Below are 24,188 nucleotides of genomic sequence, written 5' to 3'. Positions count from 1 at the left end.
TGCATCCCCGACCTTGACAAGAACAACATCTAAACTTCTTAAGTAAGATGACACATTAAGCCGTTGGTCCCGGTTACTTACTGATGTAAGTACGTAGTCGTTATATGAGTCATGTCAGGGGCTCCATAATAACCCGGACACCAGGGTTGATCAGGTTGGTACTCCACCTCACAACCCACACGATAGAATATTAGAAATGATTGTCTCAAAGTAGAAGACGTCATATAGTCAAAGTCGCATTGGTTAATCCAAATAAGATGATAATTAAGTATGTTAAAAGTGTACAGCGCCATCTATTCTACTCTTTCTCTTTATTTTTTTTCTTTGTTCTTTTTTTACTTTTTTCTTTGTTTTTTTTTTCTTTTTTTATTATATTCTTTTTTTATTCTTGGGGAAAATGGCCTGGAAAGTACATGCTTGATGTTAAGATAGAAACACGATTGGTTGACAAAAAGTACTTAATTCAAAATTCAAATAAGTATATGACCATAAACTATCTGGCCAGATACAGGTTATAATAAACAAAGGTTCAATATTTTCAAACTTGATACCTTAACAACGTACTAAAAAGCAGCACCTATACGGTCTTCACCACTCGGCCGGAAGTTAAAATAATAATAATTTATTTAATTCACGAAACATGTCTCATATGTGTTAGTAAACTTATTCTAAATGTTAGTAGCCTTATCTAATATTAGATGCTATGACATGCTAGTCACAGCATCTACGCAGATACGGGCAGTCGAGTCGCGCACCTATCATCGAGAGGGCGGGGTTGCCGCTGCCCCGCACCCTGCGCACCAGAGACGTGCATCGCTTCCTCATAGTCGTATAAAAGCAGTCGACGCGAGCTTCAGCGAACATGCCCGAGGCGCTACAGAAGCGAGGCAGCCGCAATAACACCCTAAAAGCGTTGTTGAACTGGACGCGGATAGCGTTGTATGCGTTGTTGTTTGTTAAGCTGCATCGCTACACTCCCTCCTTTAAGCTCTCCCAGTTCTCTGACCGCTGTTTGCGTAACTGTTGTGAGTGTGGGTCCGAGCTGTGAGAGCATTCCGTAATCGGATATTGGAAAGGCATTTAGACTTGTATCGATTACCGCACTTCACTGGTGAGATGGAGTATGACTGACCGTTAGGGAGCCTTCGAATTAGTCACTTAGCATTCGTACTTTTTTTTTTTGACTTATTGTAGATTTGCCGCAGATGGCATTAACTACTTGGCCGGACAAATGGGGAGCGCTGAAGGCTCTCACCCGGTACAACGTTTAAAAAGACAACAGGCCTGAGGGTGCCCAGTTGGGCGCGAACCTCGGCTCAGGGCGTCGTCTGAGAGGAAAAATATTTGAAAGAATTAATCGACCCTAGTGGGTCGATAGCGATAAGCGCTGAATGAGGGAAATCGTCGACCACGCCGGCGGGGTCGGTATCGGGGTCCTGAAGTGTTTGGTGTCGCGAGCTGATTGGCTGCCTCTATGGCTAGAGTAATAGGGTCGTCGGGATCGTATATTACGTCCCTAAGCGGGATGTATTCGGAAGCCGCAACTACCAGGGGATTCGGGTGGTGAAATTTAGCTTAAAATTTAGTTAGCATTCGTACACACACACACACACTTTGTATGGATTTACCCGTGAACAGTGGGACAGTCGCTGGAAAACAACGCGAATAATTTGAAGGCGCTCTTAGCTTATATCCATAACGTTAATAACAAAATAATGGTTAGTAGTAATCCACATAATATTATAGAGGGTTAGTGACATGATTCTGAGTTAATATCAAGTGGAATTATCCGTCGCAAAATTCATGATATCAATTCTATACTTTTACGATGGAAAATTCCATTTGATATTAAATCAGAATAATGAGCTGAATCATTCCCCTCAGTTTTCGTTGCGACGTCACTTACACCCCGTACATGTTCATACTGGGGGGTTAAAATGGCCACATCGAAGCAATTCATCTAAGAAAGCAATAAGTATTGCTATTTGGCATTAGTTACTTACACCGTCTTTTTCTTATCCGCCAAAAAGGGAAGGGACAGATGGTTGACAACTGTTAATTTTAAAATGAACGAGTGAACGTATGAATAACTCGGGCGAATAAAATAGGCATCTCGCTGACATGCAAACCGTTTGACGTGTGCTGTCAACTTAATTCTGTCGGGTTATTGCTCAATATAAAATTTTGGGATATAAAATTTCTGCCTAAAATTGACGTTCAGTGATTTAAAAAAAAAGAAAAGAAAACATGAAACAGTAGGAGTAGGGCCCTGTGCTGGGGGGTTTTCTGGCCACGTCTTTCCCTCAGCGTTACAGATTCCGATGTGGTAGTAGTTTTACAGCTAGCTACATAGTATGTAATTTAATTTTTGACGCTCAAAAAGCGCTAACTATGTGAACCAATTTTTAGGAATAAATGTTTTTGAATTTTTGATTTTAGTTACGCCTGTCGATTACCCGTCCCTTTCCTTTTCGGCGGATAAGAAAATGACAGATATAACTTAAAATAGGCTTAGATGGTAGCTACCGGAATCAGCGCCAATTTCTACTCTACTCTGTGTTGGAAAGGATACCGTTTCGAGTGAGCTTAATTTCATATTTCCATAATGCTTGCATTCCAATGTTATAGACAAGTTTCTAGACAAAAAGAGAAACGCGGAATACATTAGTTTTTGTTAGTCAAGCTCACCCACAACCCGTAGGTTGTCTTAGGCGATTCTCACACTACCCCGCATCATGCTGCATGCTGCGTGTCGACGCACCTACGCGCGTACCTGCGGGAGTGCAGATCTGCATCTTCGTGCGGGTTTTACGCACTCACGCGCGTAGGGGCGTTTTGTAGATTAACGCACGGCGGCTCTCATTTCATTCAAAACCGTTCCAAAATCACGCGCGGCACTGCGGGATTCGGTGTGCCATACCTTGCGTCTCGGGGTGCATGTTTCTCCGCTTGTATGCGCGTGATCCGCACGAACGCGCGTGGATGCATTTTCTGTGTGTTAGACTGTGCGTGTTTTCTAAACAAACGGAGATACTTACAAGCAACGGAAGAACACGCATCCACGCGCTACGCTGCATCATGCGGTGCAGTGGGAGAATCGCCTTATGTCGATTACACCTGTGGCCTTTCCCCGCCGGCGTGGTCGACATTCCCCTCATTCAGCGCTTATCGCTATCTGCCACAGCCTGGACTCTTCATGCTAAAAAACCTCGTACACAGACACTACACATTGACGTTATCGTACACGCGCATCTGTGTGTGTGACGTCTGACGCCATACGATTTAAGACTAAAGTAAGACCCAGGGGGTGAGGTAAACCTACTAGCTCAGACGCTGGTGGGGAGCGGAGATTTGCCGTTCGGGTCGATTAATTCTTTCAAATAGAGCCGAGATTCGCGCCCAACTGGGCACCCTCAGGCCTGTTGTCTTAAACGTTGTACCGGGTGAGAGCCCTCAGCGCTTCCCATTTGTCCGGACAAGTAGTTAATGCTGTTTGCAGCAAATAAGTCACGACAGAAATAAAAGTATTTTTTATTATAAACTTTAATAACAATACAGATGGCGTTGTAATGCTTTAACGTGATAAGTAATTACCTATTTTTTCATTACTCGGGTACATAAATAGGTATTCAAAAATACAATGCAATGGCAGAAGCCATATTAAAAATAATTGTTGCTGATATTTGGATCACATTATGTATGTCACGTTTTGTACCTTGAAGTGTTTGTGTAATAATTTGAAATGTTTTAATTATTCGTAATTTTAAGAATAGACATACATACATTACATACATAAACTCACGCCTATTTCCCACCGGGGTAAGCAGAGACTATAGAATTCCGTTTGCTTCGATCCTGACACACTTCTTTTGCTTCCTCCACATTCATCAATCGCTTCATACACGCACGAATTTAAGAATAGAATAGAATATAAAGTTAAAAAAATAATAATAATACCTTAATGATACTGATGTTACAATTCGAAAAGCTTCCTTCTCTCTTTTAAACTTCTATTTTGTTGTGCCCGAAAGGGTCTGTGATGTGAAACTCATATGTAACTTACAAACTTGTACACCATTGCATCATAGTATGCAAATAAAGAATATTGAATATTGAATGATGTTGCTACCTATATTGCTTCTCTTTATTTTGATCAGAATAATAATGGGTGGAAGATGTAATTGTGTCTGGGTGTAATAACAAGGGTCATCATTTATACCCAAAAACAAAGAAAAGTTGCATATGTGTTATCCATCAAATTAGAAGGTTAATCTTTCGAACGCCGGAACGCGGATCTCGACCAGACACAATGTAAAATCTATTGTGTCTGGTATCTCGGCATATGAGAGGTTAAACGAAGGAAAATCTGTACAGCGCCATCTATATTGTGTTTGAGGAACCTAGCCTGGAAAGTCCATTATTGAACACAAAACAAAAATGAAAAAAACCCTTGCATATTCAATCAATAACTTATAAATAAACTTTCTCTAACGTCGATGACGCAGAACCGGACAAAAATGTGACATACAAAACATTTATAGATAGCAAATGACGCTATAACACCTTTCGGGGTAAACAGAAATTATGCAGAAATTGTGTCAATAGAATTTCACCTAACAAACAACATAATTACTACTTTTTTTTATTGTTTATAGTAATTTTTTTTGTTTTTATACGTAATCTATAATATAGTTTTTATACTTTTTTGTTAGTTTTGTAAAAAAAGTTTATCATCCTACCTTTAGTTTTTTTTTTGTTTTGGTTTTCCCCGAAGGGTAAGGCAAAGGGAACTATGCCCATACAGCCATGTCATATGTATCTTTTTTCTTGATGATGATTAATGAAATGATGAAAGGTGATGACGATGAATGGTGAAACCTAAACCTACACCCTCGGAGTAGACTTCTACTCCGAACCCCAAACGAATTAACACAAAACTTCGCATAAACTTTTGATTTATGAAGCGGCTTGTTGGCACGAAGCTAAAATAGATAGATACACTTTGTTTATTGAATACTCCAATATAATAACACTCGCGAATGTCTTCCGACTAGCTTAATGCGATCATTGACCACAAAACTCTTCTTGGTCTTCCCCTTCCTCCCTTTCCTTGTAGCTTCCCTTCTATGATGTTTTTAATCTAAATACGAAGTTGTGTTTTGTGGTTCATCACATCACTAATTTAAGAGCCACGCTCTTGTCGGTGTATCATTCTCCATTCTTGTCTATCAAAGACCAATTCCTTCACCTCCTTATAAGACACGACGTTCGCCTTCTCTTTAATCTGTTCCATGTAAGCTCTTTTTGGTCGATGAATTTATTAAAAAAAATATTCAATGAAGAAAGCAACCGTCCCGTTTCCGTTCCCGCCAAAAAGTCCAACACCAGAGTACAAGAAAGAACAAGTTGAAAAAGATACCAATCAACACATTTGACAAGCTCGGCGAAACGTAGAGACAAATCCTTCACGCGATGGTTCTACCTCTGGCTACCCCAATTGGAAGTGTAGGCGTGAGCTTACATTGATAACAAACAAACCATTTATCCAATTCAATAAACAATCATAATAAACACAGTCGGGAATTGAACCTGCGACCCGAGGTTGCGCGGTGCATCCACTACAGTAACCTGAGCTTTCTCTCAGTCTGGTGCGGTATTAGCTCAAGGCGCACTTTCACTGCTGTGGTGTGGGGTGACCATGAGTTTGGTTCGGTGACGGACTTTCTAGGCTTCGTTCCTCAAAGACAATATAGATGGCGCATAAAATAAAAAACAAAGACAAAATTCTTTAGTAGTTAGAAACTATTTACAGTAATTTATTTATTTATGTTTATTAGTAATAAAGGTGTTTAGAGTCTCCTTTTAAGCGTAGTGCCTAATGAACAGCCTCCGTGGTTTAGTGGTTAGAGCGTTAGGCTCACGATCTGGAGGTCCGGGTTCGATTCCCGATGGGGACATGGTCGAAATCACTTTGTGAGACTGTCCTTTGTTTGGTAAGGACTTTTCAGGCTTGAATCACCTGATTGTCCGAAAAAGTAAGATGATTCCGTGCTTCGGAGGGCACGTTAAGCCGTTGGTCCCGGCTATTAGCCGTAAAAACACCTCCACCAACCCGCAGTGGAGCAGCGTGGTGGAGTATGCTCCATACCCTCTCCGGTTGATTGAGGGGAGGCCTGTGCCCAGCAGTGGGACGTATATAGGCAGTTTATGTTATGTTATGTATGCCTAATTAACCTTTTAATTTCATGGATAACACACATAATATGCATCATTTTTCTTTGTTTTTGGGTATAAATGATGACCCTTATTATTACACCCAGGCATAATTACATCTTCCACCCTTTATTATTCTGTTCAAAATAAAGAGAAGCAATATAGGTAGCAACATAATTGTATACATAATATGAAAACTGTTTAGTTGTACAATATAAAACGGTAGCAACATAAATATGATCGTCGAAAATTATAACAAAAGAATGTCAACATAGTAGATAATAAAATAAAATGTCACAAGATAATATATTATTTTCATCCTCCCCAAAACCACACTTTCAAATATTTTTCCTCTCAGACGACGCCCTGTGCCGAGGTTCGCGCCCAACTGGACACCCTCAGGCCTGTTGTCTTAAACGTTGTACCGGGTGAGAGCCTTCAGCGCCCATTTGTCCGTTCAAGTAGTTAATGCCATCTGCGGCAAATCTACAATAAGTCACGTCAAAAAAATAACCTAACCACATTTCACAGGCCTCGATTTCAAAGTGTATCCACAAAATACGTAATATACTCCATGGTCACCCTACCTTCTCAGTTGCATAACAACCAAACTGGAGATTCCACAGTAATGGTCGTATTGACTTGTCCGAATTGATGTCGCAATGTGGACTCTAGTGTTGGGACAGAGAATGCAATCCCGACTCGAGACCGCAAATTCGAGATTGGAAATATCAATCCCGCGGGATCTCGAAATTCTCGAAATTTTCGGAAACTTAAATAGTTAAAAAAATATATTATTGTTAAGATAGCTGAAAACGGTGGCGCAGCGGTAAATGCGCTCGGTCTGCGATTGTTGAAGTTAAGAAACTTTCGCAAAGGCCGGTTATAGGATGGGTGACCACAAAAATAAAGTTTTCATCTCGAGCTCCTCCGTGCTTCGGAAGGCACGTTAAGCCGTTGGTCCCGGATGCATTAGCAGACGTTAATAACATCTCGAATAAATCGAATTTTATTGCAATAAACAAAAAATGAAATTCTTTTTAAACAATAATTGCAAATACTTTTAATGGTTATCACGTGCTCAGAAACGCACATTTATGATGCCTTTCGATGGTATATTATGGTACCTAACCTGTATTGGGCTGGTTTTTTTATAATTCTTTTTTGACTTACTTGGCACAGTTGCGCCCAATCAGCTCGCGACACTAAATACTTCAGGACCCCGATACCGACCCCGCCGGCGGCGTGGTCGACGATTTCCCTCTAGGGTCGATTAATTCTTTCAAATATTCTCCCTCTCAGACAGGGAGAGAGCCTTCATCGCTCCCCATTTGTCCGGCCAAGTATTTGCCATCTGCGGCAAATCTACAATAAGTCACGTCAAAAAAAAGAACTTGGCACAACACTAGTCCAATATAATCTTTCTCAATTTACGAAATGCTGAACCTGTATGCGATATAAACTTACAAATATTTCATTCACTATATATAATAATGTAATTTGTCCGTCCGTGCATGAGTTATGCAATAGAGTAATGAACTTGATTCTTGGCATTCTAAGGCTGTATTAAAAAAAGACGGTCAAAAGCGAGTCTGACATGCGCATCAAGGGTTCTGGAGCTTCGACTTTGCCGTTGAAAAACTATTATTTACTTACACATACAAATACATTATTTTTTTCAGTTTGGTTAGGACATTACAGGCTGACTACCTGATTGTCCGAAAGTAAGATTATCTGAGCTTCGGAAGGCACTTTAAGCCGTTGGTCCCGGTTACTACTTAAGATGTAAGTTAGTAGTCGTTACATGAGCCATGTCAGGGGCCTTTGGCGGCTTAATAATAACCCTGACACCAGGGTTGATAAGGTTGGTTATCCACCTCACAACCCACACGATAGAAGAGACTTATCCCGTTGGTCCTAATTAGTCGTAAAAACATTTCCACCAACCCGCAGTGGAGCAGCGTGGTGGAGTACGCCCCATACACTTCCGGTTGATTGAGGGTAGGGCTGTGCCCAGCAGTGCGACGTATATAGGCTTTTTATTATGAGAGGAGTAGAATTCTCTGCCGTCTTCTGTATTTCCGAATGCATAAAACCCTGGTGCTTTCAAGGCCAGAGTGAACAGGCACCTTCTGAGCTCCATGTCGTCAATGCCTTCGGGCAAGTCTGGGGCCAAGTGCAAACCCATCAAAAGTAAAAAAATGAGCCACCAGCGCAAGTTAATATCATTTGCGAACGAATCTAAGTAAGTATAATTACTTACTTAGATAGCTACTATTAAATAGTTTATAGAGCGGACCGTCTTGTCTTGGGTTTTTGTCAATAATAGTCATGACTATTCAATAAAGTCACGACTATTATTGAATCGACTCGCCTCAATTAAGAAAGCGACAGACGGAGGGTGAAGAAGAGAAACTAGAATCACTTAAAATGAAATTATATTGTACAGCTAAACCTAACTAACCTAGATGCGAATGAGTCCGAAGTTAGGACTACACTGAATTTTACTTAAAAACTATTTTACATTATGGCTAAATCGAGGTCACAATTTAGTGGCGTGATTGACGTCAGCGCATCGCGTTCGGGCGCTGGCTCAGCAGGCTGGCTGTTCCATTAATTATGCTGACTTGAACTCGTGGAACGACGCTGGTCACGGCGTACGGGTGTGAGCAGGCGGGCGAAGGTACCGGTTACGTAACACCTCTCTTACTTTTTAAAAAACAACTACCTTACGTCCCATTCATTAACCATCCTCCTTTCATACCATAAACAATCAAATTCCCATTCATTATCCTTCCATAGCATTCTCACTTTCCTACAGCTTGGCCATTCTGCTTTCAGTCTGACCTCAGACTTGCATCCTTAACTCACTATCATTAAATAGTCATGACTATTTAAATAATAGTAACGACTATCATTGACTATTATTAAATAGTCATGACAAAAACACAAGACTAGACGGTCCGCTCTATAGAAAAGCTTTTGCATAATTTTGATATAACTCAATGTTTAAAATTCTTACTTTCGGCTCAGGGAAAGTGATCGAACCAGTCTTAAAGTGAAATCTTGAAGGACATAACTGGTTTAAACGGTTTAAAGACTTGAAATTGTTACGTAACTAGCCGCGAAATTAGTCGCTGTTGTCCTGTGGTTCACCGGCTTGGTAGTCAAACGGGGAGTGCCGATTCGAACGCCGGTACCAGACTTGCACCAATGATTAAAACACATGACACTGCCTTTTTTTTTGACGTGACTTATTGTAGATTTGCCGCAGATGGCATTAACTAGGTACTTTGCCGGACAAATGGGGAGCGCTGAAAGTTCTCACCCGGTACAACGTTTAAGACAACAGGCCTGAGGGTGCCCAGTTGGGCGCGAACCTCGGCTCAGGGCGTCGTCTGAGAAGAAAAATATTTGAAAGAATTAATCGACCCTAGTGGGTCGATAGCGATAAGCGCTGAATGAGGGATATCGTCGACCTCGCCGGCGGGGTCGGTATCGGGGACCTGAAGTGTTTGGTGTCGCGAGCTGATTGGCTGCCTCTATGGCTAGAGTAATCGGGTCGTCGGGATCGTATATTACGTCCTTCGGACGCCGATACTTTTCAGTACCGTCCATAAGCGGAATGTACTCGGAAGCCGCAACTACCAGGGGATTTGGGTGGTGCGGAGCAGAATCGAAACATAACACTGCGCGTGCAGTATAATAACGCATTCCGGATGCTGATGGGACTGCCGCGCTACTGCAGTGCCTCCGCGATGTTCGCTGCGGCTAACACGGACGGATTTGCAGCCATCATGCGAAAGCGGTGCGCTTCCATCCTGCGCCGCACGCGCGACAGTTCCAACACCATCCTGCGCGCGCTAGTTGACCGGTGGGACTCTCCGATGCTGGCTCGATGGATTCGGCTGCACGCAGTCGTATGATTGGCCGCCAGCGTCGTGGAGTCCATCCGGACTTGCCATTTTAATATATTTGTATGTTACTAACACTTGTTCTTGAGGAATTACGCCTTCAGGTAGTATGGGAAATAAAATGTAAAATCGGAGATAAAAATCAACGTCCAATTCAGTGAAATGTGAAAGTACAAGTGAAAGGGGTTGCGGGGGGAGGAACAATGTCAACTTAGCGCCTATTAAATAAAAATAGCAATCCGTCTTCTTCCTGTCGGGATTAATAAATATGAAAAGGCGTCGATCCCCAACAACACTAGTTTTGTAAGCTTGCAATTTTACTAACAAATATGGATGTAATCAATGTGGATGAGTCCGAAATAAATGATCAAACTTCGAACTGGAAAACTTCGATACCGCGTTTCACGACCGCTTGAAGTCTGCATTATTGAATGTGGCGCCATCTGTTGCATGTGAGCGGAACTAGGTGGCCAACTAGTTGGGTCCGCTACATTATAATGGGTCATATCGCCCCCAACGCACCCTGGTGACACCCCCACGGATGAGACAACCAGGTAGATAATCGCAATTTAAATATTATATTTTATATTTATATATTTGTATATTTTAATGTAATGTGAGTGTGTGTGTTGAAGACCGAGAAGGACTTACGATAACCAAATTGGAGATGTCCTTAGAAAAGGTTCAATACGATCTACTCTGAACCGGCGTGCGTGTATGAAGCGATTGATGAATGTGGAGGAAGCAAGAGAAGTGTGTCAGGATCGAAGCAAATGCATTTCTATAGTCTCTGCTTACCCCGGTGGGAAATAGGCGTGAGTTTATGTATGTATGTATATTTTAATGTTGTAAATGTGTATGTGTGTCGTAGGTTTTACCTGAATAAACTTGAAAAATCCCTCATTGTATGAAGATTGTGTTGTATGTGTCTGTTTTCTGTGCTCTAACCTGAATATAATGATAAAATTAGGTTACATAGGTAAGTGCCTTCGAACGGAAAGGGTTAGACGGAGAAATCTATGGAGAATCTTTAGTGTAATTATTATTGTATATTGCTTCTATGCTGTTCTGGGAGCAAATAAAAAAACATAGAACACGTTCAGCGATAGGCTGATCCCTTATCACCATAAGGTTCATCATATCCAGCTTACGACATCGTATCAACAGTGGCTGCAAGTTGTCTTTGATTACTTGTGGCTCTGCCCACCCCATTAGGGATTACGGGCGTGAGTTTATGTATGTATGTATATCAGGAGTGAAAATGATTTTTTAAATAACATATGTGACACACACACACACACGTGTGTGCGTAGTTAAGAGTATTTTTGTTAATATTTCTTTTTATTTTGGTGCAATAAGGGCTTCTATCTTTGGAGTATTGCACTCTATGGAAGTGAAACGTGGACTATGACACAGAGAGACAGAGAGAGGTTGGAAACATTTGAGATGTGGTGTTGGCGAAGGCTGGAGGGTATAAGCTGGACTGAAATGGTGTCAAATGAAAAAGTGCTGGAAAGAGTTGAAGAAAAGAGAACCATATTGAAGACTATAGAGAACTGGAGAGGAAATATGATTGGCCACTTGATACGACACGATTCATTTACTTATAACAAATATTATAGAAGGAAAAATTGGAGGGAAGAGAGGAAGGGGTAGACTTAGGAGAACATTTATGAAACAAATAAAAGAGAAGGTGCAGGTCGTGTCGTATCAGGAGGTGAAGGTTTTGGCGGGAAGAAGAGAGGAATGGCGATTACTCCACCGACAAGAGCGCAGCTCTTAAATAGAGAGAGAAAGAGAAGGGCTTCGATTCCTGCAGACACCTCCTAATTTTATTTTAAGTTATACCCGTCATTTTCCCGTCAGGTTGATGGGGTTTGTCCTAGACTTCTTCTTACATCAGTAAGTAGTGCCCAGGACCAACGGCTTAACGTGCCTACCGAAGCACGGATCATCTTACTTTCGGACAATCTGGTGATCAGCCAGTAATGTCCTAAGCTAGGGAACATAAAGTAAATTTTGTGATATGTACCCACCGGGAATCAAACCCGGGACCTCCGGATCGTGAGCCCAACGCTCAACTACTGGACCACAGAGGTCGTTTGTTATGTATGAGGAGCTCGGTGCCGCAGCGGTAAACGCGCTCGGTCTGCGATTGTTGAAGTTAAGCAACTTTCGCAAAGGCCGGTCATAGGATGGGTGACCACAAAAAAAAAAGTTTTGATCTCGAGGTCCTCCGTGCTTCGAAAGGCATGTTAAAACGTTGGTCCCGGCAGTCGTTAATAACCATCAATCCGCACTGGGCCCGCGTGGTGGTTTAAGGCCCGATCTCCCTATCCATCCATAGGGAAGGCCCGTGCCCCAGCAGTGGGGACGTTAACGGGCTGGTGATGTGTTGATGATGAGAACTGATATTAGGCAGCTAAATTACTCAATTGTATAAAAATATTTTATGTTTTTTTTTTCAAAGAACGTCTAGGGCCCTGTGCCGAGGTTTTTCTTGCAGCTTCTTTTCCCCGGCTATACAGGTTGTGAGAAGCTGCAGTAGTTTTAGGCAGATGAGACGTTCGTTGTGTAAAAATTGACGATTCAAAGTGTGTCTATGTTACTTACTAAATAAATTTGAATATATAATATTTTTGAATTTGAAATTTGTTGTTCCCTGTTCCCTGTCTACCCTTATAAGATAAAGGGCACATTATAAACTTCATCTCCACAGCACCCCTGTTACCTGTAGCATGCGCCAATGACCACCCTCCTCCCTTCGTTAAGATTGAGGACATATTGCATAAGCGGTGCGGAGAGCGATATAAGACGGGATCGATACCCGGGCCGGGCGTAAAGGGTTACAGTGTAAAAATATAACCAAAACAATATGTTTATTTACTCAAACAGTATAGGAGGAGCTCGGTGGCGCAGCGGTTAACGCGCTCGGTCTGCGATTGTTGAAGTTAAGCAACTTTCGCAAAGGCCGGTCATAGGATGGGTGACCACAAAAAAAGTATTCATCTCGAGCTCCTGCGTGCTTCGGAAGGCACGTTAAGCCGTTGGTCCCGGCTGCATTAGCAGTCGTTAATAACCACCAATCCGCACTGGGCCCGCGTGGTGGTTTAAAGCCCGATCTCCCTATCCATCCATAGGGAAGGCCCGTGCCCCAGCAGCGGGGACGTTAATGGGCTGATGATGATGTATAGTAGATGTATCCGCTACCCGCTGCCCGCTCCGCTCATCACAGCATCCTAACCCGAACCAATTGAACCGTGTCACAGGATCGCGACCAATCAGCCACCGCCAGTTGAAAGCTGTCCTTCTATCTGTGAACTATTACAAACAAACATTTTTTAATATAAATTACGTTAGTACGCCATTCAATTGATCGCCTAGGCCGATTATTGAAAGTGTTGGTGAAAGCATAACTGTCTCTACTAATACATAGGTACATATTGCATTATAGTCTCCTACATCATCACTAATTTAAGAGCCACGCTCTTGTCGGTGTAGCATTCTCCATGCTGCTTTTTTAGGGATAAACGGGGCAGTGGTTTCCTTGCCTTCCGCCTCGCAGTACTCTGTCTGACGCGAGTGGGATGGCGCCCAGAGTAGTCTATTCCAAAGCCGTGTCACGTTCTTATCACGCGAATCAAATAGGTTGTACTTACTAGGGTAAATAAAACGGTATATAGAAATAAAACCAAGTTTATTGACATTAAATCCCTAGCAAGTACATAGATCGGATCTCTGGGTCGCAGGTAATTTGATACTGGCTGAGCACCCTTGGTGCAGTAGGAAAACTACCACTTCCCTGTAACTCTTCCCACGACGACACGGGGTACACCGGCGCGCGCAGCAGGGCAGCAGAAACGGTGGGGTAAGTACAGGACCGAAAGTGGATCCAGCGGGTTGTAGAACCCGAAAGGTGAAGCGGTAGAGGTAAGTACAGGACCGGTAGTGGGTCCTGCGGTTGTAGAACTCGAAGGGTGAACCCTGGAACCCGGAATTAGTCATTTCAAGAATTGTCCGAATTCCCCGTCTGACTGCCACATGCCGATTCCTTAGCTTGATTGAAGATGGGAAGTGGATAGCAAGCAAGCTTAGCAATCTAAGATGTGGCTGTCAGCAAATTACACACAATAAAAGTGAATTTAGCAAAATAAATTTAGAAAAAGAACAAAGAACAAGATAAATTTATGGTAGGTAGTTGTTTTTAAAAAACTATCTAACAAAATAGTAAAATTGAATATTTTAAGCTGAATAATTTTAATAGTAACGATATTAAACGTATTTTGTACATTATTATTGTTCCATTTAAGAATTATTTAAACAAGGAAAGTACTTAGGTACAAAGATAACTTTACGTTGGTTAAGTAGAATTAATTTAGAAAAATTGACAATTTAAATGTTGTTTTGAACATAAAAGATTGCTAATTATGATATAAAATAAGCACTAAAGCGTGAAAATACATTTACCCGATGATTATGAAAAATGACAGTCATGCAATGAACAAAGAAAGCATGTACTAGTCTACGTTGATATTTAAACTAATAAAAATAGTAATTGCTACACTTACCCAATTAATGGGGATAACACAATACTATAAATTATTATATCGTAGACAAAATTAGTAAAAAAAAGTACCTATTTAAAAAATATACGAGTAATCGAGGTGTTCTCGCTACAAAGGCAGAAGGATTGTGTCGAACATCCGATCGGAAGAGTAGCGGCTCGGCTGTGGAATGTAGGTACGGCTACCTACGCAATGTGATAATTATTAAAGTCGTACAATATTAACGGAATTATTTTGTAAATAGCTATGTTTTGTTAAATTAATTAGTATAAGTTTATTTATGTAATAATATTTTAGTTTTAAGCAGTAGTTTTTAAGTGTTTTCAATGATAACTTTTTGATAGTTCCTAACAGAAAAACAAGAGCAATTACACTCAGTAGTAAAACGCGGCAGGCGTTACATACCCCCCTTTTTTGGGTAGGATTTTCGCTAAGAAAATCCGCTGACTAAAATGTAAGCTAGTCTGTCCTTCTTACTATTGACCATTCTAAAAATTACGTGGTACACATTCATTTCAACCCTTCCATTCACCCCCCTACTTTCTTTCATCCCTTTCACACACAAACAGTTATCTTATTTCGTTTTAAGTGACTGCGTCCTTTCCAAAAAGAGTACTAGACTTTTAACCGCAGCTTAGTACTCACACGTAATCAATAGGAGATTTAAGGTAACCGTTTTTTTTTTTTCTTTTTATAGTATAATTTTCTTATCTTCGGGGTAGGGCCGAAGATAAAATAAATAGAATGTCCTAGGGGTAGGGCCTGGAGATTCAATATTTTTTTTTTGTAAAAAAAAAATTAGAAATACTATATATAAGTAAATATATTTAAGACGGTAGGTAGTTTTAGTAAGTAAGACATTGTTTTAGGCTAGTTTTGGATTTTTTAGTATAGTTTTAGTAAGTGTAGTTTTAGTTTTTTTTTTTTTTTAAGGTAGTATGTAAGGTATTTTTAGAGAATATTAGAAGATATTAGAAGACGCATGCCATGCTCAAGATTTAAGTTTTTGGCAGGCCTAAGGCGTTTGATGGTATTACACATCAATCTCTTGACTGACTCTTACAGTCTGCTCGAGAATTAGTAAGCAGCTGGGGGATTCTATGTTTTTCTCTCACTTCCATCCCAGCAAGGAAGTTTTGTAAATATGGAAAGTTTTATTTTAGTTAGGTATTTTTTTGTTTATTAAGTTTAGATATAATCATTTAGAATAGTTTGTAAGTTTAATATCCTTGACATGCCATGTACCCAAACTTACTCCTCGTTCGTCCTCTAAATCATAGACCAACGGAGATCTTTTAGCAACAACTTTGCATTTTATGAATTTAGGTGCTAGTTTTTTGGAAAATCTATTGTCCTTGTCGCTCTGGTAATAGGTGCGTTTCCATACGGTGTCTCCCACATTGAATTCTACGTTTTTACGACGTAAATTATAGTAGCCACTATTTCTTGAGTGTGCTTTTATTAGAGAGGCTTGCACTTTTTCAAATATTTTACGAAGCGCACCTATGTTTTCGGCATACTCGTCTCTGGGGCTGAAAATCAAATCTTCCGCAACGACTGTGTCCAAGTAATGAGACCCGCAAGTGACGAGTTCTCGCCCGTATACCAGAAATGCAGGTGTGAATCTGGTAACTTCATTCACAGAACTATTTAGGGCAAATTGTATTTTTGCAATATTTAGGTCCCAATATCGATGGTCGTTTTCAATAAAGCTTGATACGGCAACCATAATCGTTTTATTGTACCGCTCGACAGAATTAACTTGAGCAGTATACTTAGGGCAGTACTGAACGTTTGGTATCTTGTAATTAGTAAACAGTTGTTTCAAAGTATTGCTAACAAACTGTTTACCATTATCCATAAGGACAGTACTTGGAACTCCGTGAACCAGAAAGACCTGCTCCTCGAGAATCCGTGTTATAATATCAGCAGTAGCACGACGTATGGGGAAAATGAGTGTATATTTAGAGAAGCAGCACGTTACCACAAACAAGTAAGAGTTTTGACGTCTTGTTGGGGGTAGGGGTCCAACGAGATCCATGCTGATCATCTGAAAAGGTCTGGAACAATCTTTGGGTCGACCCATGACACCAAGGGTTGCGTGATTTGCATGTTTGTGAGAATTGCATGTATCGCACATGTTAACGAAGTTGGTGACGTCGCGGTGCATATTTGGCCAGAAATAGTTTAACGAGAGACGTTTGTTAGTCTTGAAGATACCGAAATGTCCAGATGTGGGTTCGCTATGATTTTTTTTAATGATGTCCTTACGCTGTTCCAGAGGAATAACCTCCTTCCACTCGAATTCTCTAGTCAAAGGGTTTAAACTCTTGACAAATCGAAACAGCTTGTTATCAGTTACTCTGTAATTTAGATAAGAAGATGGTGTATTTATGCAACCGTTGAAGATATTTAAGTACCAACTGTCCGATGTGGCAGGAACAAGATCGTTGGAGCTGGAAGGATCCGTTGTTACCGCCGAAATGGGTACAGCACGGGAAAGAAAATCTGGAACGACATTGTCCTTGCCACGTCGATGCTTTATTTCAAAATTATAGGCCGATAAACGTACGCCCCAGCGAGCTAGTCTACCGGTAGGGTTATTTAGATTTAAAAACCATTTTAGGGCGGAATGGTCTGTGAAAACAGTAAACTTCATTCCGTTTTCCAGATAGCATCGCCAATGTTCTATGGCTATCAAGACAGCGAGCGCTTCTCTTTCAGTCGCGCTATAGTTGCGCTCCTGGTTAGATAAGGATTTGCTCATATAAGCTATGACTTTCTCCTCACCATCTTGTCTCTGAGTCAAGACAGCACCAATGCCGAAGTCGCTTGCGTCAGTATGGACCTCGAATGGCTTGGAGTAGTCAGGGCAGGTAAGTATAGGGGCAGATACTAAACTACCCTTTAGTTTTGTGAAAGCTGTATTGGCCTCCGAAGACCAAACAAAGGGCGGGACATTCTTTCCCTGCGAAGTCAATTTATTAAGAGGGGCTGCGAGAGTGCTGAAATCAGGGATGAACCTCCTGTACCAAGAAGAAGCACCTATAAATCGCCGAACTTCCTTGCGATTAGTAGGTGTTGGATGGTTCACAATGGCTTCGACCTTTTCTGGGTCAGGATGAAGGCCGTTAGAGTCCACTACGTAGCCCAAGTACTTAAGTTGGCTCCTGAAAAATTGGCTTTTCTTAAAATTTATCGTCAGATTAGCTGACTTAAGTTTCTCGAGAACTCTTAGCAGAAGAGAGATATGCTTCTCAAAGGTTGGTGAGACAATAATGATGTCATCTACAAAAACGAAGACCATATTTTCAAATTCAGGGCCATAGAAGAGTACGTCCACCAAACGTTGTTGGGTAGCTGGTGCATTTGTTAGGCCGAATGGCATAGATTTAAATTGAAAGGTTCCCCTGGATGGTATGTAGAATGCCGTCTTACACCTATCTTCCTCCTTTATTAAAATTTGCCAAAAGCTCTTGGACAAATCTAAACTAGTAAGATACTTCGCATCACGCAGGTTGTCCAAAATTTCGGAGATGTAGGGAAGTCTGTAAGCGTCTTTCTTGGTGACAGCGTTTAATTTCCTACTGTCGAGACAGAAACGCAGCTCTCCATTCTTTTTAGGAGTCAGTAAAACGGGAGACGACCAAGGGCTCTCACAAGGCTCGACAACATCCTCCCTCAGCATTTCATCAAGTTGCTCTGTTAAGAGCTTTTGCTTCTCAGGTGACATACGGTAATATCTTTGACGAATGGGGGCAGCATCCCCAGTATCAATAGTATGACAAATTAAAGAAGTACGACCTAGTCCTCGTTCCTCGTAAGATATGTTCTGAAACTGAGAGATGATGTTATCTGCAGTAACCCTCTGGGCGCCTGTGAGACTATCATAGGGGCAGATGTGTGCCTGGTTAGCGGCCACATTTGCAGAAGTCAAGTCCAATTCTTTAGATAGAATGACAGAATGTAGATGTTTGGGGAAGATTCCGAACACAGTCCAGAAGTCCATTCCAAGAATAAGCGTGTTTTGAATGCTTGGAACGACGTAGATTTGCAGTGTATGAAGTTGGTTTTGAAAAGTAATAGGAAGATACATGGTGCCAATAGCATTCAGTTTATGTCCACTTGCTGAGATAAAATGTAAGGGATTATTGTGTAAAGTTAATTTGAAGCCTAATTTCTGAAAATGTAAGTGGGAGTCGTGTCCTAATATAGAAACACACGATCCACTATCCAGTAAGCCAGTTATAGTAATATCAGATATAGTTACGGTCGCATAAGGCCGTGAGTTGATATTCATATTTCGGATCGAAGTGACAGTGCAGAAGGAAAAATATTTGGAAATGTAGTCCAACCATTTATCCCAATCTTCTTTAGATTGTTTCGAAGTTGCTCCGCGGTCACTACGATCCCAAGTATTTAGTTTTTTGAATTTCCGGTATATTTGTGGCAAACAGGGCATTCGGGATATCTAACATCTTTCTTGCCGCATTTAAAACATACTGGAAAATGCGGTTCCTTACATTGACGTAGACTATGAGTTGATTTACGGCACCTGGGACAGAACACGTTGCGGGGAGACACCGCGTCAACATCGATAGAAACTGCGTTAACCGATACTGCATTGTGCTTGTTTATTTCGTGTTTATTATTATTTGTAGCATAACAGTTGCGATAGTAGTTGTTGTTTGTTGGTGGATTTTGATTATTGTACCTATTTTGATTATTATAATTATTCCTTATGTAGCTCCCAGGTGAAGTATTAGGCTGATTATAAGCAAACTCAGGTGCTAAAGTATTTGAATTTGGTTTTGGTGGTTCACGAAATTGTTTCAAACAAGATTGAACGTCTTCGTAGTTGCGACAACATTGTTTTAACGTCTCCAAATCAGTTATATTGGAAACTGCAGCAAGCGTGCTAGCGTAACAGGGACGAATGTTATGGCGAATTATTTCTAATTGGTCCTGTTGAGATAACGCTTTATCCAATCTAGCGAATAATCCATGCATTATTGATAAGTAAATTGTGATATTTTCATGTTCGCCTTGCGTACGAGCACGTATTTCAGCAAGAAGACGGTAATCGTAATCTTTTTGACCAAAGTCATTTTTCAATAGAACTACAAGTTCGTCCCATGACTCAACACGGTCTTTTACGCAACGAAACCAGTGCAGTGCATCTCCAGTAAAAATCTCGTAGGCAAATGTCAGTAATTTTTCTTTGCTAATATTTCTGACCTGAATAAATTCGTTAACCTTTTGAATGAAGGAGCGGACACAGGTTTTTCCAGAGTATTTTAGATTTGCTAATTCTGCATTTGTGGTTTTATCACAAGTGACCACAACTGCACTAGATGTGGATTTAATTTCAGATACATCGGATGTAGTTGCAGATGCGAGAGTTTTAAATTCCGAGTACTGGACCAAAAGGTTTGAGTGACATAATTTATATATTTTATCGACTTCATCAGGCACATTTTGAATTCTATTAAGACGGTGGTAGATATGATTGAGCAGATTTTCTGTTCGTAGGTATAATGTTTTATCCATTTTAGCTTTCAGATTAGCCAAATACGTCTGCGACTTTATCATAGAAGCCTTGACACCAGCCAAATCCTCTGGAGCTTCCAAATGAGACTCCAAAATGTCTTCGGCGGCCTGCTCCTTCGCCAAATCCACGATTAGCCTGCGAAGTTCAACAACCGAACTGCCACTCTTACCGCGCAATTGAACTTCATAAAGGAGTTCATCTTTCTGAAGCGATAAATATTTAATTGGACGAGACATCTCTATTACTTTATGTTTAAATTGTAATTAGTTTAGTTTTATAGTTATTTTTTGAGTAAGTGTTGCAAGTACCTGAAGTCTTAATAACTAAAACACAGGAAACGGCAGAAGGAAAATAACAAGAAAACAAATGCTACTATCAAAAGTACACAACAATTAAAACACAGGGATAGACAGAGGTTGGCAGTGCAAAATCAAATATTTCCTTCTGTGCGATGTGGTAGGTTCGATTTTGAGTTTTTAATTGTATGCAATCACCTTGAAAGAGAATTAGTTAGGTATTCCCACAAAGCAACCACAGCACACAAAAGTTGCAGTTACAATTCACTTAAAGCTAGACAAAATAATCAGACCAACACCAAAGATGACCAAAAATGCTAAAACCAGCAAAAAGGATACTCAGCTCAGTATTTCCTTAGTTGGGCGCCATTGTCACGTTCTTATCACGCGAATCAAATAGGTTGTACTTACTAGGGTAAATAAAACGGTATATAGAAATAAAACCAAGTTTATTGACATTAAATCCCTAGCAAGTACATAGATCGGATCTCTGGGTCGCAGGTAATTTGATACTGGCTGAGCACCCTTGGTGCAGTAGGAAAACTACCACTTCCCTGTAACTCTTCCCACGACGACACGGGGTACACCGGCGCGCGCAGCAGGGCAGCAGAAACGGTGGGGTAAGTACAGGACCGAAAGTGGATCCAGCGGGTTGTAGAACCCGAAAGGTGAAGCGGTAGAGGTAAGTACAGGACCGGTAGTGGGTCCTGCGGTTGTAGAACTCGAAGGGTGAACCCTGGAACCCGGAATTAGTCATTTCAAGAATTGTCCGAATTCCCCGTCTGACTGCCACATGCCGATTCCTTAGCTTGATTGAAGATGGGAAGTGGATAGCAAGCAAGCTTAGCAATCTAAGATGTGGCTGTCAGCAAATTACACACAATAAAAGTGAATTTAGCAAAATAAATTTAGAAAAAGAACAAAGAACAAGATAAATTTATGGTAGGTAGTTGTTTTTAAAAAACTATCTAACAAAATAGTAAAATTGAATATTTTAAGCTGAATAATTTTAATAGTAACGATATTAAACGTATTTTGTACATTATTATTGTTCCATTTAAGAATTATTTAAACAAGGAAAGTACTTAGGTACAAAGATAACTTTACGTTGGTTAAGTAGAATTAATTTAGAAAAATTGACAATTTAAATGTTGTTTTGAACATAAAAGATTGCTAATTATGATATAAAATAAGCACTAAAGCGTGAAAATACATTTACCCGATGATTATGAAAAATGACAGTCATGCAATGAACAAAGAAAGCATGTACTAGTCTACGTTGATATTTAAACTAATAAAAATAGTAATTGCTACACTTACCCAATTAATGGGGATAACACAATACTATAAATTATTATATCGTAGACAAAATTAGTAAAAAAAAGTACCTATTTAAAAAATATACGAGTAATCGAGGTGTTCTCGCTACAAAGGCAGAAGGATTGTGTCGAACATCCGATCGGAAGAGTAGCGGCTCGGCTGTGGAATGTAGGTACGGCTACCTACGCAATGTGATAATTATTAAAGTCGTACAATATTAACGGAATTATTTTGTAAATAGCTATGTTTTGTTAAATTAATTAGTATAAGTTTATTTATGTAATAATATTTTAGTTTTAAGCAGTAGTTTTTAAGTGTTTTCAATGATAACTTTTTGATAGTTCCTAACAGAAAAACAAGAGCAATTACACTCAGTAGTAAAACGCGGCAGGCGTTACAGCCGTACTAGGACTCCTGTCCTCCGCCTCTGAATGGTACTGACAGTTACTGCTGTCCTCTGTCAGGTGCCTACAGTCTCTGTGACTTGCCCCTTCCGTCCTGCATTGCCGTACCGATGGCTCCCATCTCCGCCTCAGCAACCGTTGAGGTCTTCACCCGTATCCCTGGGCAGGGTTCTACGTTATACCCCACTATGGTCGATTAATTCTTTCAAATATTTTTCCTCTCAGACGACGCCCTGAGCCGAGGTTCGCGCCCAACAGGGACCCTCAGGCCTGTTGTCTTAAATTTTGTACCAGATTAGAGCCCTTAGCGCTCACCATTCGTCCGGCCAAGTAATTAATGCCATATGCGGCATAATAAGACACGTTAAATAACAAAAACGCCTTGGAGAAAAAATCGCGTAACCGCCATTTTGAAAAAAGTAAAATATATATATATATTTTTTTCTTCTGGCTTCCGCGGCTAGCGATGTGCCAATGACAAATCTTGAGTGATCTTAGTCTTCAATAATAATTATCGTGGTATCATTGTGGCATTTCATATTGTTACTGTGCAGTCGTTAAAAACGAGGAAACTTTTCAATAATAAAATATACCGGATAGGAACAAAAAAAAATATATATATATTGTCTATTGCGTTCAAGGCGATGTACAGTCATGAGCAATATCATTATACCCACTTTAGAACCCTGTCGCACTATCATATGTATATATGACATTTAATGAGACTTACGGTTTAATTTGTGAAAAAAGTTAATGTGACATGGTATCAAAGTGTATTTAGTAATCGTGACCGTACTATATCTCTGTCCTGTTGTCATTCTAATTATGATGAAATAAGTAGGGTTTAAAAGTGAATTTAAGACGAAAAAGCGTGTGTGTGGTTAATTTGTGAGTCTGTGATATAAACAAGAAAATTCCACGTATGTAGGTAATATACTTATATATATTTTTTTACAAAAACAAAAAAATATAATAAGTACATTTTGTTTTCTTAAAACAGTTTTTTACTTAATTCTGTAATGTGAATACAATTTCTAAAATGAGGTGAACTCCTATAATTGCCGTGCAGTTCGAAATTGTACAGGCAAAAAATTTTTTTTTTCAATATCGTGTAAGAAATGTACAGTACATTTTTACAGTACAGTTGTAGTTCCATGATTAAATAAAAAAAAAGATTTAAAAAAGCATGCTTATGAAGGAATAATTAGGTACGTTTGACTTGGTCAAAGATAAATTATAAAATGCTAGTCTACAAAGTACAAATAGAAGACAGTCTGAGATTCTTGTTTTCGAATTTCATTAATGAATTAAGTAACAATGAGTACGACGTTTGACCGCTTTTATTGATGACGTCACAGGACAGTATTTCCATACAAACTCCAAAGAAAATTTTCGTTTTGATGTTTCGTAAAAAGTATCTCATTTGACTAAGTTTCCAAATAGCCAATTAAAGCAAATGTGTTTTAATAAGAGATTGCTATATCATTTTACAAGGCGCATATGAATTGTGGTTGGGTTTTATAAGTAGAAATTAAGAGCCTTCCCAGAATCCCTGATGCTTACACGCATATGTCGTGGCCAGATATTAGAATTGATCATTTCATGAATTGATTATATTTATTTATTTATTCGGTGTCAGGGTTACTATTGAGCCGCCAAAGGCCCCTGACATGAGTCATGTAACGACTACGTACTTACCTCAGTAAGTAGTAACCGGGACCAACGGCTTAACGTGCCTTCCGAAGCGGATCATTTTACTTTTGGACAATCAGGTGATCAGCCTGTAACGACCTCCGTGGTCCAGTGGTTGAGCGTTGGGCTCACGATCCGGAGGTTCTGGGTTCGATTCCCGGTGGGGACATATCACAAAAAAAATACTTTGTGGTCCCTAGTTTGGTTATGACATTACAGGCTGATCACCTGCT

At 40.3% G+C, this 24,188-nt stretch overlaps 1 protein-coding gene across 2 annotated transcripts in view; it reads left to right on the top strand.

Annotated features, from left to right (window-relative positions):
- Positions 1-24,188, top strand: part of LOC126379460 (regulator of G-protein signaling 7) — a 187,503-nt gene that overhangs the window by 77,352 nt on the left and 85,963 nt on the right. Inside the window, exon 17 of one of the 2 annotated variants that reach the window (XR_007568341.1) lies at positions 10,810-10,901. The exons of the other annotated variant lie outside the window; for it this stretch is intronic. The gene's annotated coding sequence lies outside the window, so the exon portion shown is untranslated. Of the gene's footprint in view, positions 1-10,809; positions 10,902-24,188 lie in introns of those variants that run through there. 2 annotated transcript variants of the gene reach the window in all.

The sequence above is a fragment of the Pectinophora gossypiella genome, chromosome 29, assembly GCF_024362695.1.
Source record: "Pectinophora gossypiella chromosome 29, ilPecGoss1.1, whole genome shotgun sequence".
In the NCBI taxonomy this organism is placed as follows: domain Eukaryota; kingdom Metazoa; phylum Arthropoda; class Insecta; order Lepidoptera; family Gelechiidae; genus Pectinophora; species Pectinophora gossypiella.
The sequence above is the reverse complement of the archived record's forward strand: the minus strand, read 5'-3'. Positions and strand labels throughout refer to the sequence as shown.